Raw genomic sequence first — 14,311 nt, forward strand, 5'->3', positions numbered from 1 at the left:
TTGCATCAAGTAGAGAAGTAGAAGAGGGTGTGGATGAAATCAGATCTTGAAGCAGAGAAGTAAATGAACATGGAAAGCAGTAAACAGAATGTAAATTGGGAATTTAGATCTCAGGACCCAGAGACTAGAAAACCAAGTCTAGATCTCAATGCCTTCCTAGATCCAACAAGAACAATTGCAAGGGAATTGTAAATTGCAAAGAAAGTAGATGAGACGCAAGTAACAGAAATGGAAATTCAATTGCAGTGAAAATAAACAAGATCCAAGGTGAGATTGAAACAGAATTCCTTCAATTCTCCAACCCAAGATCCAAGACAGTTGTAATTGAAATTGAAAGCAATAAAACTAAGAGGAAGAGAATGGAATTCTCCTTCCCCCAAACTAAGAAATTAAAGATCACTCAATATCCAAAGCTCTCCGAAAACTATTATGAAAATTCAAAAGAAAAGCTCCCCGAAGAACTTGAATTCTATCCTATTTATACACTTTCTTCAAATGATCTTCAAGCCTTGAGTTGGGCCTTTGCTCTTGGTGGAATTGGGTTGAAAGAGGTGATGCCAAGGCATCTTAGGCTAGTTTCACTAGCATTTTTCTGTTAGTTTTAGTTGTTTTATGCATTTTTTTTGAGCTTAAAGTAACCAAGAATGGTTAAATGAACAACAAAGCAATGAACCATCCAAACAGTATGATTTTGATGCAAATTCCATGAGTTTTTAGTAATATTACTTGAATGCTATGAATGGAAGAATTCTCATGAAATTTTGCAAGACTTTGATGCAGTTGTTTGGATGATTTCATGGAAGAAGAGGCTAGGCAAGGAAGCAACAAAATCAATAAAGGAAGCTTGAAGATCACATGTGGAGTTTAAGTTCCAGTTTAAGCTTAAACTGGAACTTAAACTGCCAAGCCATATAATGCTGAAAGTGGCGTTTAACCTCCAGTTTAACCTTAAACTGGAAGTTAAACGCCAGAATAAGAAATGCACCAAAGCTGAAAGTGGCGTTTGACCTCCAGTTTAAGGTTAAACTGGAAGTTAAATGCCAGAATCATGAAAGCTGAGAAATACTGAAACTGGCATTTAACCTCCAGTTTAACCTTAAACTGGAAGTTAAACGCCAGAATAAGAAAGGCACCAAAGGAGCATTTCCACGTTTAAGCTCCAGTTTAACCTTAAACTGGAGCTTAAACGTGTTCGACCCAAATCATGCACCAGGAAGCCATTTCCACGTTTAAGCTCCAGTTTAAGCTTAAACTGGAGCTTAAACGTGTTCGACATTTCACACTCCTGGGCTCCTTTCTTCATTTCCACGTTTAAGCTCCAGTTTAACCTTAAACTGGAGCTTAAACGTGTTCGACCACAATTTGCCTCCAGGGTTGCTTTCTCATTTCCACGTTTAAGCTTCAGTTTAACCTTAAACTGAAGCTTAAACGTGTTCGACCATTCCACACTCCGTAGCTGCTTTCTTCCATTTCCAAGTTTAAGCTTCAGTTTAACCTTAAACTGAAGCTTAAACGTGCTTGAATTATACCACCTCCAGGAGTGTCCAACGTTTAAGTTGCAGTTTAAGCTTAAACTGCAACTTAAATGCCACTTTTTGAAAGGGTTTATGGGCCAAATATATTGAAGTTTAAGTTAGCATTTGAGCACCAAACATTAACTTAAACGTATTATGGTATGAAACCCAATTGAATATCATGGTTTATGGGATTGGGCCTGAAGAATTGATGAGTCTGGAATTTCAATTTGTTGAGTCATGTGTCATTACTTGATTATCACTAAGTTTGCTCAATGAATGTTACAGAATTGGATCACAGCCTCATCAGGATTTTGGACCATAAACCCAAAGCAAAAGGAAATCAGGGAAAGGCCTCAAAGCCCATGAAACACAACAGAAGCTCAATTTAGAAAGTGTATAAATAGGATAGAATTTAAGTTAGTTAGCACTTTTTACATTGGGGAACTTTTTGATCATTTTGCTTGTTTTGATACTCTTTGTAATTGAATTCAGAGCTATGATTCACTAAACCCCTTTCATTGGGTTAGGGAGCTCTATTGTAATTCAATGAATCAATAATAGCTTTTATCTTCTTCTTCAATCTTTTCTCTTGAATTTTGTTAGAAAGCTTCTCGATCTAATTCCATTGGTTAGTTGTCTTGGGAAAGAAACTATCCATAATTGGAATCCTTCGGAACCTTGGGAAAGGAATGGAGGATTCATGCTAGATAAGCTTTCTCACAGTGAATTGGATTGGGGTTTGGATGGATATTGTGACATGTAATCCTACCAAATTGTGGTTCATGAAACTGTGTGGTATAATCAGAGATCGAGCATCATCTCTTCTTATGAACATTTAAACCAAGGGATTGGGAATCTGTTTGTTTTTAGAGAGAATTGGTGACCCAAGGGATTGGGATCCAATCATAGAAGATTGCCAAGCAAAATTCAATGAATGCATTGGTTGAGGAAGGGATAAAGATGTGTTGATTCGGAGATCTCAATATCTCCTGAAACCCAATGAATTCCCCATTTCTGATCTACACTTTCTCCTTATATTCTGCAATTAAATTCATGCAATCACCCCCATCCCTTTTTAATTTCAGCACTTTAACTTCTCGCTCTTTAATTCATGCAATTTAAGATTCCGCAATTCTCATCTAAATCTTGATTCCGCTCAACTAGAACAAACTTCTAATCCGAATTGCTCATTCAACCAATCCTTGTGGGATTCGACCTCACTCTATTGTGAGTTTTTACTTGACGATAACCGGCGCACTTGCCGGAAGGAATTTTTGCCGATTGTGCAATTTCCTAAATCGTAGCATATCAAGTTTATGCTAGTATCAAGAGGCCTTGGTTGATTGCTCTTGGAGTTTGGAGAGGAACCAAAGTGAACCAATTGAACCGGGTTGGAGTTTTGCAAAAGTTGGAGTAAAAGTTTGAGCAAAAGTTAGGACTTTTGCTCCAACTTTTCATATCAGCTAGCCTCTTTTGCTGATACCAACGTTGGTGCAAAAGTTAGGGGTCTAACTTTTGCTCCAACGTTGGCCCTTCCTAGTGCACCTATGGCGCCAACGTTAGCCCAAAAGTTAGGGGTCTAACATTGGCGCAAACTTTTGCTCCTCCCCTTGTATTTTCATGTGCCAACGTTAGCCCAAAAGTTAGGGGTCTAACGTTGGCGCAAACTTTAGGTGCCCAGGGAGTGATTTTCAAGTTCTAACGTTAGCCCAAAAGTTAGGGGTCTAACGTTGGGGCTAACTTTTCACCCAAAAGTTTGTGCAAAAGTTTGAGGCTAACTTTAGGTCCAGCTTTTTGCTTCCTGGTTCAATTTTACTTATTCCATTGTCCTCTCTTTACTCCTAGCCATTCCTTCTTGCTTCAATCTTTCTCCAAGCTTTCTTCACCTATCATTAATCAACCAAACACATCAAAGCTATGCTTAAAATCATGAGATATTCATTCTTTCACAATATGTATCAAATATAGCATAAAACCTCATGAAATTGCATTAATTCATCTATGGTTAATTCAATCAAAGGAAGCATGAAAATCTACCCAAATTGGCTTGCTTAGACCTCAAGAAAGTGCATAATTCAAGTGAAAACAAAAGAAAAAGACTAGTGAAACTAGGCTAAGATGACTTGTCATCACAACACCAAACTTAAAGCTTGCTTGTCCCCAAGCAAGAAATGAATTATTAAGAAGAAAGAATGAAATGGAAGAGGATGCTCATGCTAGCAGAGTATTATTGGTAGTTCATGGGGTTTTGTGTGGATATGCAAACACTCACTTCTTATTGACTCTTAGGCCTAGAAAGTCTCCTTCAAGCTTCAAGTACCATACTGCTATGACCTCTCATTATTCCCTTACCCTTGGCTATTACTTTGTTCAAAAGCTTTATTTGAGTGTCATGTGTAGCAAGTTCATTTTCTTTTCTGTATACTTGACACATTATTCACCATGGACACTTGGCTCACATTCCTTCTTAAAACATTGATGCCCAGCACCTCTTTGGGTTACTAAATGCCTTGTAGTTAGGTTGCTCTTGATAGTGGACTTTCAGCTGATGATCCCGGATTAGTTAATCCAAGTCACCAAGTGTTGATGCACTCCAAAGAGCTTACTAATCCAAGCAGGTCCTAGTACAAAGACACCACAGACATATATTTTAAGGTTCAAGCTATTGGTGTCCAGCTTTGTTTCTTTTTGTTTCTTTTTTTTCTGCCACTTTTTGGCTATCTCTTTTCTTTCTTTCTTTTTGTTTTTCTTTCTAACCAAGGATCTTTATTTAATTGAGATTCATAGACAGTAGGCCACTCTATTCTTAGAAGGAGATATCCTAGCTCATTATTCACTAAAAGTGAGCTATTATACAATCACACACTTACCACCACTTACCTTTATTATACTTCTACCTGACAGAGACTATCTTACTTCACATTCAAACATTTCTTTTATTGAATTAAAGATGCAGGGGGCAAAAGCATGCTTTTTGCTAAGTGAAAGTAAACACACAAGCACACACATAGACTAGCTTACTTATTTTAAAAGAAAATTGAATCTGTTTGAACTAAGTGAACACTTTAACAGAACATAACTCAAGACATTTCTCAACAGCAAAGGTTAAGTATAGAAACAACCTATTGGTTTGCAGTTCTTTTGTTTTTCCTTCTGTTGTGCCCCTTTTGAGTTATAATGCATAATGTCTTCAAATGGTGGTTAGTTCCCTGCACAATTCTCAAAAGTTGCTTGCTTCTCAAGCTCTTAGGTAACTGGTTAGTATGCATGAATTGAATGTGGCTTTTGGATTTAATTTGGTGTGGGAACACCAAACTTAATTCCTTGCCACTTCTTCTGATGCAACAGATTAACTATATGTAAAATCTTGTGTCCTTGCTAAAGGTTATAAAACTAAACCTAGAAAGTAATTAAATGGTTGAATGATTTGTCTGATTGCTTGGAGCTAGCTTTGTGCAGGAAGTGAGAATGTGCTTTTAAGTGAGATTTTGGTGGAACACCAAACTTAGAATGCTTCATTCTCTCTTAATTTGTTTTGGTGTGGAACACCAAACTTAGCTCCTTGCGATACATACCAATTATTCAACCTTTTTATTGAAAAAGCTATGAAAAGAAAACTACCTCATGTTGGGTTGCCTCCCAACAAGCGCTCTTTTAATGTCACTAGCTTGACATCCTTCATTCTTTGATCATGGAGGTTGAAAATCATAGTGCCTGTAGAGCCTCAATTTGTCTCCCCTGACTGTGATCCTCTTCTTTGTTCTCTGGTGTTCAATTTTAGCATGCTCTAATGAGAGTATGCTGCTGACAGTGTAGTAGTCCTCAGTTTGTTGGTTTGCCCCCAGCTGTTGATATATCAGTTGCACTTTGTCACCTTTGGAAAGCCCCTCTGTTGGGATCTTTCTGTTCTTCCAACCCCTTTTTGTTTTGTTTCTGCATTTCATCTTTCCTTTTGTTGATCTTTCTTTTCTGGCCGTGGGCTTCACTTGGGGACCTTTCTTCTCAGTGGCTAATACTCCAATGTCCTCTTGGGCTCCTTCATCAATCTGCACAACTCTTATCTTTGGGATGTTGCCTTGACTCTCCTTGTCATTTTCTTCTTTCAACTGTGATTCTCCCTTGTCAATTTTCATATTGTCTTTCTTCTCCTTGCTAAATTGTGCCTCTGGTAATACCTTCAGAGTGACACTCTGATCATGCATCCTAAGGGTTAATTCCCCTTTCTCTACGTCTATGACAGCTCTAGCAGTGGCCAAGAATGGCCTTCCCAGTATAACAGAGTCACCATCATCCTCGTTTGAATCCAGAACCACAAAATCAGCAGGGTATATAAAACTGTCCACCTTGACCAAAATATTTTCAATTACACCCCTGGGGTATACCATTGACTTATCTACCAGCTCCAGAGACATTTGTACTGGTTTGACTTCCTCTATATGCAGCTTTTTCACCATGGAGGATGGTATCAAATTAATACTTGCTCCGAGATCACACATTGCTTTAGTGATGGTCAAATTCCCAATGGTGCAAGGCAACAAGAAGCTCCCTGGGTCCTTAAGCTTAGGAGGAAGCCCTTTTTGAATCAAGGCCCTGCATTCCTCAGTGAGTAATACGGTTTCCTTCTCATCCCAACTTCTTTTCTTATTGATAAGCTCCTTCAAGAACTTGGCATACAGAGGCATTTGCTCAAGTGCTTCAGCCAAGGGGATATTGATTTCCAGCTTCTTGAAGGTCTCAAGGAACTTGTGGAAATGCTGGTCCTTAACCTCTTTGTTGAATCTCTGAGGATATGGCAGTGGAGGTGTGATGCTCTTTCCTATTTGCTGCTGTCCCTGAGTCATTTCCCTTGAGCTATGTGGCTGGTTGTCCTTCTCTTTAAGTTTCTCAGTGCTTTTGTTTGGCACCACAACTTGCTCATTAGCTTTATCTGCTTTTGTTTGCTCCTCATCCTCTGTTGGTTCTTTAATGCTCCCTGTTTGCTTCTTTGTAGTGTCATTGTTGCTCATCAACGTTCTCCCACTCCTTAATTGTATTGCCTTGCATTCCTCCTTGGGATTTGGGATTGTGTCACTGGGCAATGAGCTTGAAGGTCTCTCAACAGAAATTTGCTTGGAGAGTTGCCCAATCTGCCTCTCTAGACTTTTTAGTGATGCTTCATGGTTTTTGTTTGTTATTTCCTGGTGTTTCATCATTTTGTCTATCAAGGTCTCCAAGTTGGTGAGTCTTTGGGGTTCAGGTGGTGCTTGTGGTGGGTTGTGAGCCGTGGATGGTGGATGATAAGCATTTTGGTTGGTAGGTTGGTTAGTGGGTTGGTACTGGTTGAGATTGGGGTAGTTGTTTTGAGGTTTTCTATAAGTGTTTTGGTTAATTTGCTGCTGGTTGAAATTTTGGTTGTTTCTTGGGTTGTTTTGGTTTGAGTTCCTCTGCCATGGTTGTTGGTTTTGGTTGTGAGTGTCTCCCCATCTGAGGTTGGGGTGATTCTTCCATGAGGGGTTGTAAGTATCACCATAGAATTCATTTTGACTTGAATGCATGTACTGGACTTGTTCTTGTTGTTGCTCCTCTTGAATTTCTTCATTTTGCCCCCATGTGGTTGATGGTTGGCTAGTGTTAACTGCTGCAACTTGGAGGCTATCAATCCTCTTGGTCATTTGCTCAAATTGTTGTTGAATTTGCTGCTGCATTAATTTGTTCTGAGCCAGGATTGAATCCACTCCTTCTAGCTCCATTACTCCTCTTCTTTGTGATGGTTGGCGGCTTCTTTGATGAGCAAAGAAATATTGGTTGTTAGCCACCATATCAATGAGTTCTTGAGCCTCCTCTGCAGTTTTCATGAGTTGCAAGGAACCTCCAGCTGAATGATCCAAAGCTTCCTGGGATTTCAATGTTAAGCCTTCATAGAAGTTTTGCAGCTTCTCCCATTCATTAAACATGGCAGGGGGGCATTTTCTGACTAGAGCCTTGTACCTCTCCCATGCCTCATAAATGGGTTCAGCCTCCATTTGTGTAAATGTTTGTACCTCAGCCTTCAACCTTATAATCCTCTGAGGTGGATAAAACTTGGCAAGGAACTTGGTTACCAAATCATCCCAGTTGTTGATGCTGTCCCTTGGAAACGATTCCAACCATTGAGTGGCCTTGTCCCTGAGAGAGAATGGGAATAGCATCAGTTTGTAACTGTCAGGAGGCACACCATTAGTTTTGACAGTGTTACATATCCTCAAGAAGGTGGATAAGTGTTGGTGCGGGTCTTCAAGTGATCCTCCACCAAAAGAGCAATTCTTCTGAACCAAAGTGATGAGTTGTGGCTTAAGTTCAAAATTGTTTGCATTGACATTTGGAGCCAAAATGCTGCTTCCACAATGTCTAGGATTTGCAAAGGTATAGGAGGCCAAAACTCTCCTCTGGGGTGGGTTGTCATTGTTGTTGTCTGCTCTGATATCACAAGGTGGTAGGGCACTCTCCCTTGGAATTTTCCTCCTTATGCCCAATAGAGAGACTAATCTGGGAGTTGTCGACCGGATTTGCCATCGGGTTTGGCACAAAATCGACATGTGATATCAGAGCCAATAGGGTAGACATTCATCATGTGCATCTTCTATCTGCTTGCTTGCTTTGTTTACTTGAGTTTGCCTAATTGTATAACATGCCTATTTGCTTCTTGAACTACTTGTTGTATATGAATATTATCTGTATTTTACTTGTTTGCATTAATTGTGATTGATTGATGCTTAGGAGGTTAGGTAGGCAATGGCGATGGGATCACACAGAGGTTAGGTTGGCGACGGTTGTGGGATACAGCGGTATTAGTAGCATTAGTTAGAATTTCCCTAAGTTAGATAACCCGGTTTATGGTTTAAGTTCTTTATTTATTTATACCATTAAGCTTGAATATCAGTATGTGATGTGAAGTTCTAGGATTGCTTTCGGCATCCTAGGGCCTTACATCTTACAACATTGGGTACTGTTACCATACTGAGAACCTCCGATGCTCATTCCATACTTTGTTGTGGTTTTTCAGATGCAGGTCGTAATCTACTTCAGTGAGATTGCGGATATGGTGACAGAGCAGAGCATGGTTTGTTCCTTGTTTATTTCTATTTTACTTTTGTCATAGTATTCTCTCACCTTTTGTATATTTATCTTTATGGCCATAGAGGCTTGCTTGAGAGATAGGTCTATAAGCTGTTTTGATTCTAAAACTCTGTATCTCTCTATTTGTAACTAGTCGGCTTAAACTCCCCAAGTTGCGGCTAGTTCTCTATGATTATTATATTCTTGTATTTTTATGTGTTTTATGATGTGTGGAAAACGATCCAACACAAAACTCACCGGCAAGTGCACCGGGTCGCATCAAGTAATAAAAACTCACGGGAGTGAGGTCGATCCCACAGAGATTGAAGGATTGAGCAATTTTAGTTTAGTGGTTGATTTAGTCAAGCAAATCAAGATTTGGTTGATTGATTGGTGATTTGTAGAATTTAAATTGCATTGAAAGTAAAGAGAACAGGAAATAAATTGCTGAATCTTAAATAACAAGAAATTAAATGGCAGAAACTTAGATTGCAAGAAATATAAATTGCAGAATCTTAAAGTGCAAGAAATGTAAATGGCTTGAAATGTAAAGGGGATTGGGGATTGGATTTGCAGAATTTAAACAAGGAAGAGTAAATTGCATCAAGTAGAGAAGTAGAAGAGGGTGTGGATGAAATCAGATCTTGAAGCAGAGAAGTAAATGAACATGGAAAGCAGTAAACAGAATGTAAATTGGGAATTTAGATCTCAGGACCCAGAGACTAGAAAACCAAGTCTAGATCTCAATGCCTTCCTAGATCCAACAAGAACAATTGCAAGGGAATTGTAAATTGCAAAGAAAGTAGATGAGACGCAAGTAACAGAAATGGAAATTCAATTGCAGTGAAAATAAACAAGATCCAAGGTGAGATTGAAACAGAATTCCTTCAATTCTCCAACCCAAGATCCAAGACAGTTGTAATTGAAATTGAAAGCAATAAAACTAAGAGGAAGAGAATGGAATTCTCCTTCCCCCAAACTAAGAAATTAAAGATCACTCAATATCCAAAGCTCTCCGAAAACTATTATGAAAATTCGAAAGAAAAGCTCCCCGAAGAACTTGAATTCTATCCTATTTATACACTTTCTTCAAATGATCTTCAAGCCTTGAGTTGGGCCTTTGCTCTTGGTGGAATTGGGTTGAAAGAGGCCTTGGTTGATTGCTCTTGGAGTTTGGAGAGGAACCAAAGTAAACCAATTGAACCGGGTTGGAGTTTTGCAAAAGTTGGAGTAAAAGTTTGAGCAAAAGTTAGGGGTCTAACTTTTGCTCCAACTTTTCATATCAGCTAGCCTCTTTTGTTGATACCAATGTTGGTGCAAAAGTTAGGGGTCTAACTTTTGCTCCAACGTTGGCCCTTCCTAGTGCACCTATGGCACCAACGTTAGCCCAAAAGTTAGGGGTCTAACGTTGGCGCAAACTTTTGCTCCTCCCCTTGTATTTTCATGTGCCAACGTTAGCCCCAAAGTTAGGGGTCTAACGTTGGCGCAAACTTTAGGTGCCCAGGGAGTGATTTTCAAGTTCTAACGTTAGCCCAAAAGTTAGGGGTCTAACGTTGGGGCTAACTTTTCACCCAAAAGTTTGTGCAAAAGTTTGAGGCTAACTTTAGGTCCAGCTTTTTGCTTCCTGGTTCAATTTTACTTATTCCATTGTCCTCTCTTTACTCCTAGCCATTCCTTCTTGCTTCAACCTTTCTCCAAGCTTTCTTCACCTATCATTAATCAAAGCTATGCTTAAAATCATGAGATATTCATTCTTTCACAATATGTATCAAATATAGCATAAAACCTCATGAAATTGCATTAATTCATCTATGGTTAATTCAATCAAAGGAAGCATGAAAATCTACCCAAATTGGCTTGCTTAGACCTCAAGAAAGTGCATAATTCAAGTGAAAACAAAAGAAAAAGACTAGTGAAACTAGGCTAAGATGACTTGTCATCATTTTATTCTCTTATACCTATACCTTGTATATTATGATTTGGCTTCATGTGAACGTTTCGTGCTTTTGTAATTCTATTTTTGAGCTTAATCCTTCATCAGGCTTCTAGAATATATTAATTTCTTCTATATATAAATATGTATAAGCCTTAGGACTATCGTAACCTCTAATTAACCTTCGATTTGTGGCTAGAGGTAAAGCTTAGGGTAATTGGGGTGTTACAAGTTTTGTATAGTGGGTTACTTTAATACATATTTTGTCAGTGATCGAGTGGACCGAAGGAGGACATCTGAAATCTGCTATTTTCTTGGACAGTCACTCATTGTGTGGTATAGCAAGAAACAAGCCACTGTAGCCTTGTCTATAGCCGAGGCTGAATACATAGCTACATCTTCATGTTGTTCACAATTGTTATGGTTGAAATCCCAACTTGCAGATTATAAATTGCAAGTCAATAGTATTTCCTTACTCGTGATAATATGAGTCACATAAATATTTCAAAAAAATCCTACATTGCATTATAGAACCAATCACATTGAAGTAATATTTCGCTCTATTAGAGAACACATTCAAAAGGGAAACATTGACATTCTATTTGTAAGATCTGATGACCAACTTGCTAATATCTTTACTAAACCACTATTTGAAGACAGATTTTGCAAGTTGAAAATAGTCTTGAGAATTATTTGTGCTGATTTCTTGAAATAATTTGATGATGAAGTTTTCTGTATGTTTTTGTCTCTCAAGTGGACAGGAGAAACATCTCTGGACAAATAATGAACCCTTCTAGGTTTCCTTGATCAAATACTCAATGCTGTTTTTGATCCTATTAAGCTAATCTAAACTTTCTTTTTGGTGGTCCATTGTGTTTCCTTAAAACCCACCATCGAGCCCAAAAGAAAGTTCTATTCTATAGATATGCCTCATTGTAACACCTTACCACACAGAGCCTTATGCTTAAGTCATAAGATAGAGGTAGTGAGGTATTATGACCTCTAAAAGTAAAATTATATATATATAATATAGAGAAAAAGATTTTTATAACTAGGAGCCTTTGAAGAAAAGGGTAAAGCAAAATCGGTAAAACGAAAAGCGCAACACTCACGAAGCGATAAAGTAAATGAAGCAAGATAGAGCAAATTAAGAAGATTATATACTAAGAGTTCCAAAATACAGATAACAAAACTCAAGATTCAGCTCGTGAAGATAAATCGGCTTGAGCACATAAGTGTATATACATGTATATGTATAAGAGAACCCAAAATACACCCAAAATAGAGAGTTATAGAACCTGTGTCTCCAAAATAGCCTCTAGGAGGAAGTTAATACATCACATATATAATAAGTGGAGATAATATGTATCTAAATAAATACATATAACCAAAATAGAGCCCCAAAGGATAAGGATCTTCGCTAATCAGAAGCTTCCAACATGCCTTAGCAAGGAGCCTCATGTCTTGCATCTGAAAACCACAAAATTCGCATGGGTGAGAATCAGAGATTCTTAGCATGGTAACAGTGCCCACATATCTAATATATAATGTTCTGGGAAAACCGAAGGCAATCTTAGAACTTTCGACGTATAATTAAAGCTTATAAACATAACTAAACCATGAAAATGAAATAGGCAACTAGCTAAAGGTCTTCAGACTGTCTAATAATCCCCGATCCAACTCCTTTGAGCCTCCCAACCGCCATTGGAAACAGTTGTTACAAACACATTTATTACATACAAGGAAATCACAGGTAGAATGCATATACAATAGATAAATAGGTATCAAATAGTTTATGTAATCACTTAGGCAATCCAAATAAGACATACCAAATAAACATATAGATGCATATGATGCTTGCCTGTCCTAGTGGCTGATGAGTCTCATCTGTCGGTTATCAAGCCAAACCCGACATGTCCGGTAACTAACTCGAATACTGTATCTCTATTGTGCAATAATATCATTAGAGGAAGTACGTGTCCTGCCACCATTAGAGGGTATATGTGCCCTGCCACCATTAGAGGGTATCTGTGCCCTGTCACCCTTATAACGAGAGAGAAAAGACAAGCATATTCATATTCAACATTTTCTATTCATGATTCATTTACTACATTCAGTCATTACTCATATATGCATCTCCAGTATACTCGCCATATTTTCATGCTTGCTCAATTAATCATAATCATTTAATCATCAATCATATTTCAGTATTACTTCTTTATTCATTTTTCCTTACATTCATTCATTCATTCATTCATTTTTCAAGCATTCTTCAACTCTAAGTTACCACTCCTCCCTACCGTCTTCGCACCACTCAATATACAACTAAGATTTAGGGGCTAAAAGAGTAAAAATAGAGGTTTAGGGGTTCGAACTTAGGTTTTAAAAACACAAAATCCACTTTGCTGAAAACAGGGGTCAAGCATACGTATGGGTGTGCGTTTTTGCTTCCTTGCGTATGCAACCATGATGTGTATGCATCACCTACATGTGTACGTATGCACACCAAAGAAAAATGAATGGCTGCGTATGATGGGGTCTGCGTACGCATGTAACGTAGAAATGTCAAAAAGCTTCTAAGTCCAAAATTTTTAGCTTTGTACACCAAACTTTGATCGAGCATAACTTTCTCTTTTTAACGTGTTTCTCCTCCGTTCTTCGAATGGCGTAAACTTCTAGGACCAAATTTTATTTTTAAATAAGATTGTAATAAATCGAAGGTCCGGAGAACAGGTTATGCTCCACCAAAGTTGTACCAAAATCACAATTTCTACTAAACTTAACAACCTCCAATTTGAAAACATACAAATTCCAAACCCCTTTCAAACCAACCAAAACCTTTTAAAAATCAACCCCATAGCTATTCAGCATAAAACCACTCCAAACTCATATTTTCAACTTTCTTATTCAATCCACCACCTTTGACCAATCTCAAATGAATAATTCAATTTCAAACAACATACCATATGAAACATCATTCCATATCTGAAGTTCCAACAATACTCAATTTCAGCTACCATTATACATACAATTCAAAATCATATTTAATTACATACTCAGAAACAAGAGCTTTAACCACAACCTTTAATGATTTATCACATAATCAACACAACCATATCAACCAATTAACTACATCATTAATTCCTATCTAAGGGTCACAACACCTAACCAACAGAATTTTCAACTTGCAATCCACTTCCAAGCTTCCAAAAGGTCAATCAAGCTCTAACTTACTTACATATATATTGCCTAATACACATCATAGACACCGATACATACAAAGTCAATAACTAATAAGTTATACTTAATAACTTCACTATGAGTTGAGGATTCTTACCATACCCACTGACCATAGAGGCAAGATTAAGCCTTTCCCTCAAGCTAATTAGATCCTATAACATCAAAGAGTTCAAAATCTTAACACTTTTTCCCAATATTTTTGAAATCAAGGGCTGGGAAAACTAGAAGGGATTCGTGGCTTACCTCTTGAATAGTGTGGTTTTTGTAGAGCACGATGCCGCGGTCAGGTGATGACAAGTCATCATATACCCATTTTTCAAGCTAATTTCACTTGTTTTATTAGTCTTTATACACTTTCTTGCTTCTTAAGTAAGTGATTTGGAGTGAAAATGCACAACTTCTTTAAATCAAGCAACCACCATGAAATTGATGTTAACTCATGAGGTTTAAGCTAATTTTAATTGAATTTTAATTGATTTATAAGCCTTATGAATTTAGTGATACTTGGAGTGGTTGTTTTGGTTTATTTTAGGTGAAGAAAAGAATA

Source organism: Arachis hypogaea, chromosome 4 (genome assembly GCF_003086295.3).
Source record: "Arachis hypogaea cultivar Tifrunner chromosome 4, arahy.Tifrunner.gnm2.J5K5, whole genome shotgun sequence".
Lineage (NCBI taxonomy): Eukaryota > Viridiplantae > Streptophyta > Magnoliopsida > Fabales > Fabaceae > Arachis > Arachis hypogaea.